Genomic DNA, 14,034 nt, shown 5'->3' with positions numbered 1-14,034 from the left:
TCTCCATCCCATCAAATTGCCCCCCCCCTTGCCATTGCTTTGTCATCAAACCATGGTACAAGTACGTGTCCTGGATGATTGGCAAATTGCTCTAAGAGCCTGAACCAACTTTGTCTTTGAATCCCCATTGCCAAGCACGATATCACCCTTAATAGATGTTCAGTACATTTTATTTATTTATTTATAAAAGATTTTATTTGTTTATTTGACAGACAGAAATCACAAGTAGGCAGAGAGGCAGACAAAGCGGTGGTGGGGGGAAGCAGGCTCCCTGCTGAGCAGAGAGCCTGATGGGGACTCAATCCCAGGACCCTGGGATCATGACCTGAGCCGAATGCAGAGGCTTAACCCACTGAGCTACCCAGGTGCCCCTTTTCAGTACATTTTAAACTGGACTAATTCATCTACCTGTCTCTTGCCAGGGGTGTATTTGTGGTTAACCATTCACTGTCAGTTATACTTGTATCTCCTTTGTCTTGACTGGATCGGTATGTTCTCATTAGGCTGATGTGAAAGAGAAGCTCTCACCATCTTTAGGATGATCCGAAATAAATGAGCGGAAATAGAATATGTAACATCTGTTTAACTAGATGGTGTAGCATGCTTCCTGATCAGTGGACAGTTCCGTCGTTTCACTAGTGGGTATTCTTGAAAGGAATGATGATAAACTTTTCAAATTTATCTATGTTTTCTTATTTACAGGACTTGTCTTTTCTCTCTCTCTCTCTCTTTTTTAATAGTGAGAGATGGTAATGGTGTAGGGAGCTGTTCATGGGTCATGAATTGTTATTCCTCCTGGATTGATTGGGGTTCTTTTGTAGAAAACTGTGATTCGTTCATCACTCAGAACATAATAGTGCCTAGCACACAAACACTTCACAAGTATTTGTTGATTAAATGAACACTTAACCTGAAAATAAGAGAAAGGACTAAAAAGAATTGGGAACTGAGAGCAGGAATGGTTTTTCTGACTTTGTCAGATTATGGTCTTCACATCAGAACTAACTGCCTCAATAGCATGGGGGAAGCTCTGCTGCTTTTCCGTGGCTGCTGCTAGTGGTAGAATTTGAGGACTGCATTCCTTGACCAGGACCTCCATTTCCTGCTGACTGGATCATTCTGTCCATGGTTGACATAACCTGCCCCCCTCCACAAAGCAGTTATGACTACTGTGAGCTATCATTTATCCAACCTGGTGCCGTCTCATTTAAACATCCCCACGAAGCATTCTGTGAAGCGAGCCTCGCTGACCCTTTGTTGCAAATGGAGACACTGAGGCTCAGTGAGCTTAAGTGCTTATGGTGGTCATTGGGACTATTCACAAATGTTGCAGCTCCCCTTTGCGACACACGAGGACACTTCCTCACCCACTTGATGACAGGTGTGACCACAGGCCTTGGCCTTGGCCAGTGAAACATGAGCAGAAGTGGTGGGTGTCGTTCGTGGGGAGAGCTTGAAGAGCCCATACACGCTCCACTTGTTTCATTTTTCCTTCAAACTAGCAGCATTTCAGAGAGTGGCTGTTCCGTGTCTAGGTCCTGACCTCCGGACAGAGGTGCAGAGTCAAGCCCCCAGCTGGTCCACAAGGGGCGTTCCCCTGGGTGAGAAGTAAAGCCCTGTTGTTTTAAGCCACGAGAACTTGAGGTCAGTTCTTTCACCGTAACCTTGCCTGTCTGGCAGGGGGAGCACTTATCTCCCAGGAAGGAGAAGACCAGGGTTTGAACTCAGATGTGTAGATGTCCGATGGTACAGTTACTTTTTATTTCTCTCTCTGCTTCTCATTCTCCCTGGGCTCAGGTCTCCCTGCTTTCAGCAACAGATAAGTGCCCTTGTCTGTGGACTAGAGGTGTGGACACTGCTGACTCAGAGTTTTGTTGTTTCAGGTCAGAAGATGAAATCCCCAGTGTTTTTCAATGAGAGGCAACAAATCAGCATTCAGAAATGTAATTTTCGGGGATGGTTCTGTTTTCTAAAGCCCATTCTTAGCAACCGCAGGAAGCAGCTGGAGCACATACACTATTACGGGCCGTGATCAGCTTTGCCCTCAGGAAGAGCCAGCCGCTGATGGGTTCTGCAAGTAGTAACCATGGTTACAAATCAAGGAACAGGCTTGTTAGGTGAATGTAGTGGAGGGACTAATGTCAGCATCCTTTTTGAGGAGGAAGACAGGAAAAATTCAATTATAATGCCAAGTTTTCCCCATAGTTTTACTTTTAAAAAGTTTTAGTTTTTAAAAAATTGATTCTTCTAAAAAAAAAAATGGATTCTTCTAGCACACACTTAAGCTGGAGTGTGGATTTTAGGAATTGCTGTAGGTGCCAGCGTTGACTCATCTCCCCAGTTTGCAAAGGGCATCTTTGAATGATTTTTATCTATGTTTCTAGGGAAGAGCCTAGAGCCTTAAGCAGCTAGAGGCTTAGGCTGTGTAGACTATTATTATTTGTAATAATGTCAGTGATAGTTGTGACTGTTGTCTTCAGTAAGAATGGTGATTATCACCTTGGATTGGGAGAATCCCTTTCCTTTTGGTGGTGATAATTTTATTATATCTGGTTACAGTGATAGAGTTTTGGAGTGTTGTTACATTAATTCATTCAAATGGTCAGTTCGTTCACTTAAATATTTTTAAGTACCACTCTGTTGCCAGTGCTAAGCTAGGTGTGGTGAAAACGCAGTGAACAAGACAGATACCATCCCTTCCTTTGGACACCTACTAGTCAGGCCTGTGTACCAAGGGGAGGATGAGGTTGTGATAAGCTGGTTCTCCTGAGCACTGTTGGGTGCTTCTAGAGAGGGTGGGTCTCCTCTGAAGGGGGAACATGAGCACGTGGAGACTATCTAGGAGGTGAGCATACAGTGGGGGAGGTATGACTCAGCCATAGGATGTTGATTAGAGGAATCAGAGAAAGGGCAGCTTACTTGGTTTATGTGGGCTGGTTTAGCATGAATCTGTAGGGACAAGCAGACTTCCTTTGGTTCTTCAGAGAACAGGCCCTATAGGCAAACATTTTAGGAAGGAAGGTACTCAGTTGACACTCTGATGTTTGAGATAGAGATTTGAATGTAGTTTTTATTTTTATGATTCAGTGATTCATGAATTTCAATGAATTTCATGAATTTCAATGATTTTCCAAAAGATTAATAACTGAGGTGCTTTGCCATGACCTCTATGGTGCTTGGGTGGCTCATTCGGTTAAGTACCTGCCTTTGGCTCAGGTCACAATCCCAGGATCCTGGGATAAAGTCCCACATAGGGCTCCCTGCTCAGTGGGAGTCTGCTTCTCCCTCTCCCTCTGCCTGTGCTCTCTCTCTCTCTCTCTGCCAAATAAATAAATAAAATCTTTAAAAAAAAAAAAGATGAACTTCATGATAATGAAACGGATTGCTTCATTAAGTGGCAAGTTTCTTGTCGTCCAAAGTATATAAACAGGTATTTGGAGATTGGCCATGTCTGGTGTTATAGGAGAAAAACCGCTTGATAGAGTTGTTCAGATGATCTCCAGCCAATCCTTTAGCTCTGTGATACTAGGAACCATAGCGATTATACCCAGTCTTCCAGATTCTCTAGCCAGGGGGGCCTTTAAAGTGACTGTTTCTACCCTCTCTATCATATCCGTGTTCTAGAGGTAATGTGCAACTGTGAGAAAATTCCAGTAGCATTGTACTAGAGAAGTTTCTGAAGCTAAAGTTTTGACACAGATTCAGGTTATTATTGATACAAGTTTCTCATTCTCTGCTGCTTTCTTCCTTCATTTTGGTTCAGCAAAAAATGGATTTTTTAGGAAGCACCTTTGTCCACTGATTTGAACGCTCTTTAAATAGTGTAAGTAGACCAAACGAAGCATTCTTAGAGTCTCTGCATCTTTTTTGTTGTTTTTGAGTCTTCATATATTTTACTGCTTTCTTTTTTCCCTCCATACCACTTTAGTGGTAAATACAGAAAAGAGTATATTGCCCTCAATTCAGCATGACTGGTGCTAGAATGAACTAAGATCAGAATCTCCACAGAACACATTAGAATTTAGCTAAAGAACCTTCTATCCCCATGATATAACACGCATAAGTAAGCGAGGTACCTATTGCATAGTTTTCTCAAGTAAATAATTACGAATGACCTGAGCTCAGGGAGGCACCTTCCACTTTTACTAGAAGCTAGTAGCTTTGGTTTGCCTGAAGTTACCACATACCCTGTATTGGATGAATAGCAGCTCCTGTTAGGCCTCAGTCCTCATTTCTTGAGTGGGCTCAGATGATTCCAACCCCCAGCTACTGCCTCTCAGTTCTCTGAACTCATCTCCTTAGGCTGGAAGATTGCAAATGGAGGGATTCTGACATGCCAATTGTACTTCATGGTTTGCCAAGGATCTTGATGTCAGAGAGGATTTATGCATAAGATTGTAGGCCAAAGAGAAAGAAAACAAACCGCTATTGAACATCTGTGCAGGACATTTGTGCATAGGTTCCCTTGCTTAATCCTTGTAGCAAAGGTGCCTCCCTGAGCTCAGGTCATTCGTAATTATTTGGTGTTGAGCTGCCCAAGACCCAACTTTGAGTTTTGGGAAGAGGCCACAGAGTAGTCGGAAAATTCAGAAATGGAATGGATCAAGAGGTTGAGGTCGGATAGATTGTCAAGGGGCGGGTGGACAGGAGAGGTCTCAAAAGGGTAGGGAACGATCTTTTAAAGGTGGGAATAGCATTTGTGTGGGTTTATTGGCGTAGGTGTTTGCAGTACTGTGGTTTGGCTTTTGTACACCTCCGGTCTCTCCATAAGACATCTCTATTACCCTTGTCCCATACATTAGGGGTGACTTCAGCTTTTGGCTGACACTTTGGTCACATACTTTGTTAGTTATCTGGATCTTTTGATGTCTTCCTCCTTTCTCTAAATTTGTTCCACTTTTCAAGCCAACCACACTCTTTGAGTTATTTCAACTCCCCCAAACTTTTCTCTACTCTTTCCTTTCACTGAGGTCTGGATACCCCCCTTATTTCTCTTCTCATTTTCACCTCCTAATCTTTTCTTCACAGGGGCTTTCTCTTTTTTTCCCCTTTATTGCTTCTCACATCTCTTCCCGCTGCTGACTGACAGATCATACGCCAGTCTGGCAGAGATTTTCTACTCCGTTAGTTCTGGGCCAGCTACAGACTTCTTCCTTATTTACTCTAAGGCTTTCCAGGTCTGAAGGCTCTTGGAGTGTGCACACAGCATCTCCCTTCATAGGAAATGGACTTTGAACAGTAATGTTTATAGTAGTAACTCCAAATGGAAGTAAAATGATACCCAGTTGCTATTATCCATTCATTCACAAATATTTATTAAGTGCCACTTAGTGCCAAGCTCTGAGGCTAAAAATGTGAATAAGACAAACCTAGGGCTTTGACTCTGGGCTCTTGGAGTTTGTATTATATTAAAGCATGAACAGACAACAATTTTCTAAAAAAGGCAATTAAAAATGAAACAACCAAAAACATCCAAACTGATTTTCTCTTAGTTATGAAATTTTTTCAAAGAGCTCCTTCTGATAAGATTTTTACCACTAATATTTACAATTTAAATATTTCTGTGTTTTATCCTGGATGTGTGTGTGTGTGTGAGAATGGATTGGAGGTCTTAATGACAGTTTCTGTTATTATTATTTGTAGTGGGGGCAGCTCTTGATATTTTGTTGCCATGGACTAGGAAATTGGGGCACCTGGGTGGCTCAGTCAGTCGAGCATCTGAATCTTGATCTTAGCTCAGGCCATGATCTCAGGGTCAGGAGATGGAGCCTGTATCAGCCTCCTGTGCCCAGGCAGAGTCTGAGAGTCTCTCCGTGCCCCTCCCCCACTTACATGCTTGTTTGGGTTTTCTCTCAAAATAAATAAATAAATAAATAAAATCTTAAAAAAAAAAAAAAGGAAAAGATTAGGAATCTGATCAGACAAAAATCCAAGCTTCTCATTTAGCCATTCTTTCTAGACTTTCTCCAAGTCATTGCCAGTTGATTTATGCTCCTTGTCCCCTTATATTCCTATTTTTAGTGGTTGAAATAGGAAGAAATTGTAGTTGGAGTAACTTGAAATATGGCAGAAAACCAAAATGGAATTATGGAGAGTTGACTGTATGTACATTTTGGAATTTTACTAATACTTGGCTATGATTATGAGGTAGGGCATTGAGAAGCATGTGGCATTTTGCTTTTATAATTACATTGCTATTGTTTTTAGCACCCTTTCTCCTTTTCACAGCTGTGGTTTTGGGCTACTATTGAATCATAGTGGCAGACAGACTTGCTGAGTTCAATCGCCCCCCCACCTTTATTTTAATGAAAATGAAAAAGTAAAGAAATTGTATACTTTATTTCTGGGAATAGCTAAATTGAAAACCAAGAGTGTTTCTGCCTTGAGTATTCTTAATGATATTATATTGCACATAATTGGCATGGAAATTGAATATATTCTTTGTGGTTGTATATTAAATTTTCTCCTTATTAGAAATGGTGAGGTTTGTGTGTTTACTTATGGAAATAACATAGAGAGGCCAGTTTTTTCCCAGAGGCAGTTTTTTTGGTATTAAGAAATCCAGATTTAAATTATAGTTTTACCACTTGCTGTGTGACCTTGTTGGGGGGATGGTGGTGGTGAAAGAGTATCTGTGAGTCACTGGGTACAGACACATTAGCCTTCATTCTTCCCAAACTACATTTTATTATTAGTTTGATGGTCTCAAGCAGTGTAAATCAGACCCATACTTCTGAATTTTCTGACACAGACACCCAGGTTCCCTTATGTCTGTTATACGTATTTTTCATGCTAAATAAGAACAAAATATCGAGTTTATTTCGTATCCAAGGTGATCTTTGTTTTAGCTTGTTCTTAGGTTTTCTGTTGCTTCATTGTAAAGGTATGAGGTGAGGGGTGTTATGTGTTAATTGTGTTACATACATGTTTACAGTTTTATCTAATGCATACACATTTAAATATCCTCCTCCTCTGCTGTAGTTCCCCCTCACTGCTTTGTATTGTATCTAATAGATAGAATTGTAAAGGACTTTATGAATTGCTACATGAGTGCTAAAGAATAACAATGATTTTCAAACTCAGTACAGAAATGCAATTAATTTTTATAGAAGACAGTATGTACCTGCCAAGTGTGTACTTTGAAAATGAAATTGTTTTTGATTTTGTGAAACTGCCTAAGATGTGATTCTCCAAAGCTTTCTGTTTCTTGCGGTCAGAAAACTGTGATATGGAAATTAATTATGATTATGCACCTGAGGCTGATTCTTCTTCTTTTGTAGAAATCAAACGTTTAAAAAAAAGAAAAGAAAAAGTTTCTTTGGACAGAGAGCAGTTCTATGACATTTGTATGCCCTGGATTTTGATGGGAAGGGCTGACTAGTGGTAGCTTCGAGTTGAATGAACCCCTGGCTATTGTACGAAGTAGCGTACTTTATGCTACTCTTGCATTTCATCCTTTTGGTACAAGCTGAAATTTTCTCTTACTAGCCCCACTCATTCAGGATTGTAGTATAATGGGTTTGCTTTATAGGCCCAAACTGTAAGTAGGAAGCACTGATTTATCCTGATAATGTGTCTTATTGAATGTCAGGTGCAAAATAGCTACAATAGAACGTTGTTAGGGATCAGTTGCGTAACAACTTCCTGGGTTTGCTCAAATGCCATGCACACATTTCTGATTCAGGGTATGATCGGGTTTATAATCTCTTTTGGCTCTTGACTTTGTCTTCTTTGATTTGGGTGATATGTTTCTGGAAAAGGCTGATTAAATAATGAGTTTCCAACATTATTTATTTATTTGATTGTGTAGGAAAGAACATTTAAAGGTAAAGCCAAGTGAGACATGTTCTGTGTGCTTATGTGATGAGGTTGCTAACTGAATGGTGTCTTGAGATATGGTAGTTTGGAGTAGTGGCTTGCAGGAGGGCAAGGTTATCAGAACTACCCCTCTGCCTACTTCAGTTATTATATATGTTTCTTTTTTAATTCAGATTCTGACTGAGACCCACTCTCCTCTTAAGATAATTGGTTTATTTAGAGCAGTGGTACTCAAACTTTAGCATGCTTCAAATTTACTTGAAAGGTTTGTTTAAACCTCATTACTGAGCCCCAAACCCAGTTTGGATTATACTGCCATTTCCCCTATCCTTGGGACATATGTTCCAAGATTGCCAGTGGATACCTGAATCCTATATATACTATGTTTTTCCTATACACACGTACTTATGATAAAGTTTAATTTATGAATTAGGCACAGTAAGAGACTTTCAGCAATAAAAAAAATATAATTATAACAATGTACTCTCATAAAAGTTATGTAAATGTGGTCTCTTTCTCTCAAAATATCTTATTGGGCTGTATTCACCCTTCTTATGATATGAGATGATAAAATGCCTACATGATGAGATGAAGTGAAGTGAATGAAGTAGGCCTTCTAATGTACCCTTAGGCTATTACTGACCTTCTGATGATTTGTCAGAAGGAAGAACACCTGCTTCTGGACCACAGTTCACTTTGGGTAACTAAAACAGCAGATAAGGGAGACCACTGCAGTTGGTCTAGGGCAAGTCTCAAGGAGTTGCATTTCTAATAATGGCTTGGGTGATGCAATGTTGTCGGTCTGGGCACCACACTTTGGGGACCACTGCACTGGGAAGCATTTCTTTTTGGTTTAAGGTGTTTGGGCTCAGGGGTAGGCTCAGGTTTGCTAAGCGGGAAAACACTGAAGCATGTTCATCATCTTGTTGACTTCTGGGTTCTTCTGCTATTACAAAGTTAAACATTAATGAAGCTGTCAACATTACCTTTATTAACAAAAATCAGATAATGGCGGGAGGGACAATAGATTTGGTTGCTTCTTTTTTTTTTAAATATTTTTTCAGTGTTCCAAGATTCATTTTTTATGCACCACCCCCAGTGCTCCATGCAGTATGTGCCCTCCTTAATACCCACCAACAGGATCACCCCCTCTCCTCCAGAACCCTCAGTTTGTTTCTCAGAGTCCTTTGTCTCTCATGGTTCATCTTCTCCTTTGATTTTCCCCAATTCACTTTTTCTTTCTTTCTCCTCGTGTCCTCCATGTTATTCTTTATGCTCCACAAGTAAGCAAAGCCATATGATAATTGGCTTTCTCTGCTTGACTTATTTCACTCTGCATAATCTCCTCCAGTCCCATCCATGTTGATACAAAAGTTGGGTATTCATCCTTTCTGATGGCTGAGTAATATTCCATTGTATATATGGACCATATCTTCTTTATCCATTTGTCTGTTGAAGGGCATCTTGGCTCTTTCCACAGTCTGGCAATTATGGACATTGCTGCTATGAACATTAGGGTACAGATGGCCCTTCTTTTCACTATGTCTATATCTTTGAAGTAAATTCCCAGTAGTGAAATTGCAGGGTCATAGGGTAGCTCTATTTTTAATATTTTGAGGAATCACAACTGTGTTTTCCAAAGTGGCTGCACCAACTTGCATTCCCACCAACAGTGTAAGAAGGTTCCCCTTTCTCCACATCCTCTCCAACGTTTGTTGTTTCCTGTCCTATTAATTTTGGCCATTCTAACTGGTGTAAGGTGGTATCTCAGTGTGGTTTTGATATAAATTTGCGTGATGGCTAATGATGATAAACATTTTTTTATGTGTCTGTTGGCCATTTGTATGTCTTCTTTGGAGAAGTGTATGTTCATGTTTTCTGCCCATTTTTTGACATGATTATCTGTTTTTTGGGTGATGAGTTTGAGCAGTTCTTTATAGATCTTGGATATCAGCCCTTTGTCTGTAGTGTCATTTGCAAATATCTTCTCCCATTCAGTGGGTTGCCTCTTTGTTTTGTTGACTGTTTCCTTTGCTGTGCAGAAGCTTTTGATCTTGATGAAGTCCCAAAAGTTCATTTTTGCTTTTGTTTCCTTTGCCTTTGGAGACATACCTTGAAAGAAGTTGCTGTGGCTGATGTTGAAGAGGTTACTGCCTATATTCTCCTCTAGGATTTTGATAGATTCCTGCCTCACATTGAGGTCTTTCATCCATTTTGAGTTTGTCTTTGTGTGTGGTGTAAGAGAATGGTCAAGTTTCATTCTTCTATACATAGCTGTCCAATTTCCCCAGCACCATTTATTGGAGAGACTTTTTTCCACTGGATATTTTTTCCTGCTTTGTCAAAGGTTATTTGACCATAGACGTGAGGGTCCATATCTGGGCTCTCTATTCTGTTCCATTGGTCTATGTATCTGTTTTTGTGCTAGTATCATGCTGTCTTGGTGATCACAGCTTTGTAGTAAAGCTTGAAATCAGGCACCGATGTCCTCAGTTTTGTTTTTCTTTTTCAACATTTCCTTGGTGATTTGGGATCTTTTATGGTTCCATACAAATTTCAGGTTTGTTTGTTCCAGCACTTTGAAAAATGCTGGTGGAATTTTGATCAGGATAGCACTGAAAGTGTAGATTGCTCTGAGAAGTATAGACATTTTAGCAATGTTTATTCTTTTTTTTTAAAGATTTTATTTATTTATTTGATAGCGAGAGACACAGTGAGAGAGGGAACACAAGCAGAGGGAGTGGGAGAGGGAGAGGGAGAGGCAGGCTTCCCACCAAGCAGGGAGTCTGATGCGGGGCTGTATCCAAGGACCCTGGGATCATGACCTGAGCCAAAGGTAGACACTTAATGACTGAGCCACCCAGGTGCCCCAACAATATTTATTCTTCTGGTCCATGAGCATGGAATATTTTTCCATCTTTTTGTGTCTTCTTCAGTTTCTTTCATGAGTGTTCTGTAGTTCCTCGAGTACAGATCCTTTACCTCTTTGGTTAGGTTTATTCCCAGGTATCTTATGGTTCTTGGTGCTATAAGTAAGTGGAATTGATTCTCTAATTTCCCTTTCTATATTTTCATTATTAGTGTATAAGAAAGCAACTGATTTCTGTGCATTGATTTTGTATCCTGCCACATTACTGAATTTCTGTATGACTTCTAGTAATTCAGGGGTGGAGTCTTTTGGATTTTCCATGTAAAATATCATGTCATCTGTGAAGAGAGAGAGTTTGACTTCTTCTTTGCCAATTTGAATACATTTTATTTCTTTTCATTGTCTGATTGCTATTGCTAGGACTTCTAGTACTATGTTGAACAACAGTGTTGAGAGTGGGCATCCTTATTGTGTTCCTGATCTCAGTGGGAATGCTGTCAGCTTTTCCTCATTGTGAATGATATTTATTGTAGGTTTTCACAGATAGATTTTATGAAGTTGGGGAATGTTCCCTCTATCCCTATGCTTCGAAGAGATTTAATCAGGAAAGGATGCTGTATTTTGTCAAATACTTTTTCTGCATCAATTGAGAGGACCATGTGGTTCTCCTTTTTTCTCTTATTGATTTGTTTTATTGTGTTGGTTGATTTGCGAATGTTGAACCACCCTTGCATCCCAGAGATAAATATCACCTAGTCATGGTGGGTAATTTTTTAATGTACTGTTGGATCCTATTAGCTAGGATCTTGTGGAGAATCTTAGCATCCATATTCATCAGGGATATTGGTCAGAAATTCTCCTTTCTGATGGGATCTTTGCCTGGCTGGGGGATCAAGGTAATGCTGGCCTCATAGAAAGAGTCTAGAAGCTTTCCTTCTATTTCTATTTTATGAAACAGCTTCAGGAGAATAGGTATTATTCTTCTTTGAATGTTTGGTAGAATTTTCCAGGGAATCCATCAGGTCCTGGACTCTTGTTTTTTTGTTTTTTTTTTTTTAAGATTTTATTTATTTATTTGACAGAGATCACAAGTAGGCAGAGAGACAGGCAGAGAGAGAGAGAGAGAGAGGAGGAAGCAGGCTCCCTGCTGAGCAGAGAGCCTGATGCGGGACTCGATCCCAGGACCCTGAGATCATGACCTGAGCCGAAGGCAGCGGCTTAACCCACTGAGCCACCCAGGCGCCCTGGACTCTTGTTTTTTGGGGAGCTTTTTGATCACTGAGTCAATCTCGTGACTAGATATTGGTCTATTCAGGTTGTCAGTTTCTTCCTGTTTCAGTCTTGGAAGTTTATAGGTTTCCAGGAATGCATCTATTTCTTCTAGGTTGCTTAATTTATTGGCATATGACTGTTGATAATAATTTCTGATGATTGTTTCTATTTCCTTGATATTAGTAGTGATCTGTCCCCTTTCATTTATAATTTTATTAATTTGGGTCCTCTCTCTCTTCTTTTGGATTAGTCTAGCCAGTGGTTTATCAATCCTACTGATTCTTTCAAAGAACCAGCTTCTCGTTTAATTGATGTGTTCTACTGTATCTCTAGTTTCTAACTCATTGATCTCTGCTCTAATCTTGATTATTTCCCTTCTTGTGTGTGGGGTTGGCTTAATTTGTTTTTTATTTTCTGTTTCTTTGAGGTGTAAAGAGAGTTGGTGTATTTGGGATTTTTCAGTTTTTTTGAGTGAGGCTTGGATGGCCATTATCTCCCCCTCAGGACCGCCTTTGCCATATTCCATAGGTTTTGGACCAATGTGTCTTCATTCTCGTTGGTTTCCATGGATTGTTTAAGTTCTTCTTTGATTTCCTGGTTTATCCAGACTTTCTTGAGCAGGATGAGCAGCTTTCTTGAGCTTCCAAGTGTTTGAATTCCTTCCAAACTTTTTCCTGTGGTTGAGATTTGGTTATTTCTTAACATTGGCCTACTTTCCCGCATCTAGTTCCTCCATGTTCCTTGGACCTGTGCCTTCTTTGGACTCCCCGTCTAGTACAAATACATCCCTACTATCCTGGGAGAAATGGTGAGGCAGTAAATGAGGTTTCTTGGAGAAGTTGTGATATCAGTCAAGATTACCATAGTAATAAAAGCTGTATTCATTTGACTTCTATCTATTTAGATTTTGCAGCAGTAGGACAGTGCTTTGCAGTGTTTATAGTTTATAGTTTCCAAAGAAAATGAATGAACTTAGGATGTTTCCCACAAAATTTAAATTACTTAATGAAACTTCTTTCAGATTATTTCAATTTTGCCACTTACATCAATTGATTTGGTAATTAGAAATCAGTCTTATCTATTAATTTTCATAAACTGCTTTTAATTTATTATTAGGATTGTGAAGGCGTCATTGCTTTAGGAATATATGGTTCAGATTTCCTCAGTTATTCAGGTAGAATTTTCATCCAGCTAGTCCAAATAACTGCTTTTACTTCTAATGTGAGGTACAAAATTAGAGCTACTCATCATTTCCCATTACTTTCAAGCCCAGCATTGTTTGGGAGCATTCATGTTTGTACCTGGTGTCTTTTGTTTTGAGTGCACGCTGGAAACCTGGTGTGTAGTTCAAAGAAAAAATGTCGCCTTCAAAAAGGTTCTTTTAATTTTGCTCATAAAGCATTTTTTCAGATGTAACTTTCCTTTGAAAAATGCCCTGTGCTCAGATTTTCCTAGAATAAAATGTCCCACCAGGTAAAGGGTTTAAGAGATCTAGGCCATGCTTACTCAATGAAATGCAGCAGAGTGGAAAATACCTTGTCTTGCCAGCTCAAGAAAATTATGATTTTTCTGATTTAGTAGTTAAAGACAATTACATTCTTTAAAGATCTGATTTTACTTATAGATTAAATTATTAGGAGTAGATTTTAGTCAGCGGTAAAATTATGTGTTGATGTTTTTATCTGAAATAGTTAAAGTCTATAATCTAAAAAATAATTTGGAAGCAAATGTGAAGCTATGTTCAAACTTTGGTGCTTGTTTTTCAACCCTTGTCCTTTTGGTGTGAAGGCCAGCCTGAGTCAGATCATTGAGGATTAATGATGAATGCATTACTCAGCACCCTGCCGGGGTTGGGTCAAACACCCTGGCTTTGAAAAGTTACTCTTTTGCTCAATGAGCTTAGACATTTCAAGTCCAGCTGCAGGTCCAACTGCAAAATGAACAGAATGTTTTTCTTTTGCTTAACATAGTCTACTTGAAGATGGGTTATCACTCTTCTAGATGTCCCTCCTCTCTTTTCTTGTATAATGGTATCGACAGTCATTGGCTGGAATGTCAGTAGACTTGACCCACAG

The 14,034-nt window shown here is 39.7% G+C and overlaps 1 protein-coding gene across 8 annotated transcripts in view; it reads left to right on the top strand.

The window, feature by feature from the left end:
* SLC4A4 (solute carrier family 4 member 4) overlaps positions 1-14,034 on the top strand; it is a 462,487-nt gene that overhangs the window by 261,366 nt on the left and 187,087 nt on the right. The window lies entirely within an intron of this gene.

This window comes from Mustela nivalis, assembly GCF_964662115.1.
Source record: "Mustela nivalis genome assembly, chromosome: 4".
NCBI lineage: Eukaryota > Metazoa > Chordata > Mammalia > Carnivora > Mustelidae > Mustela > Mustela nivalis.
This window is presented reverse-complemented; position numbering and strand designations above follow the sequence as displayed.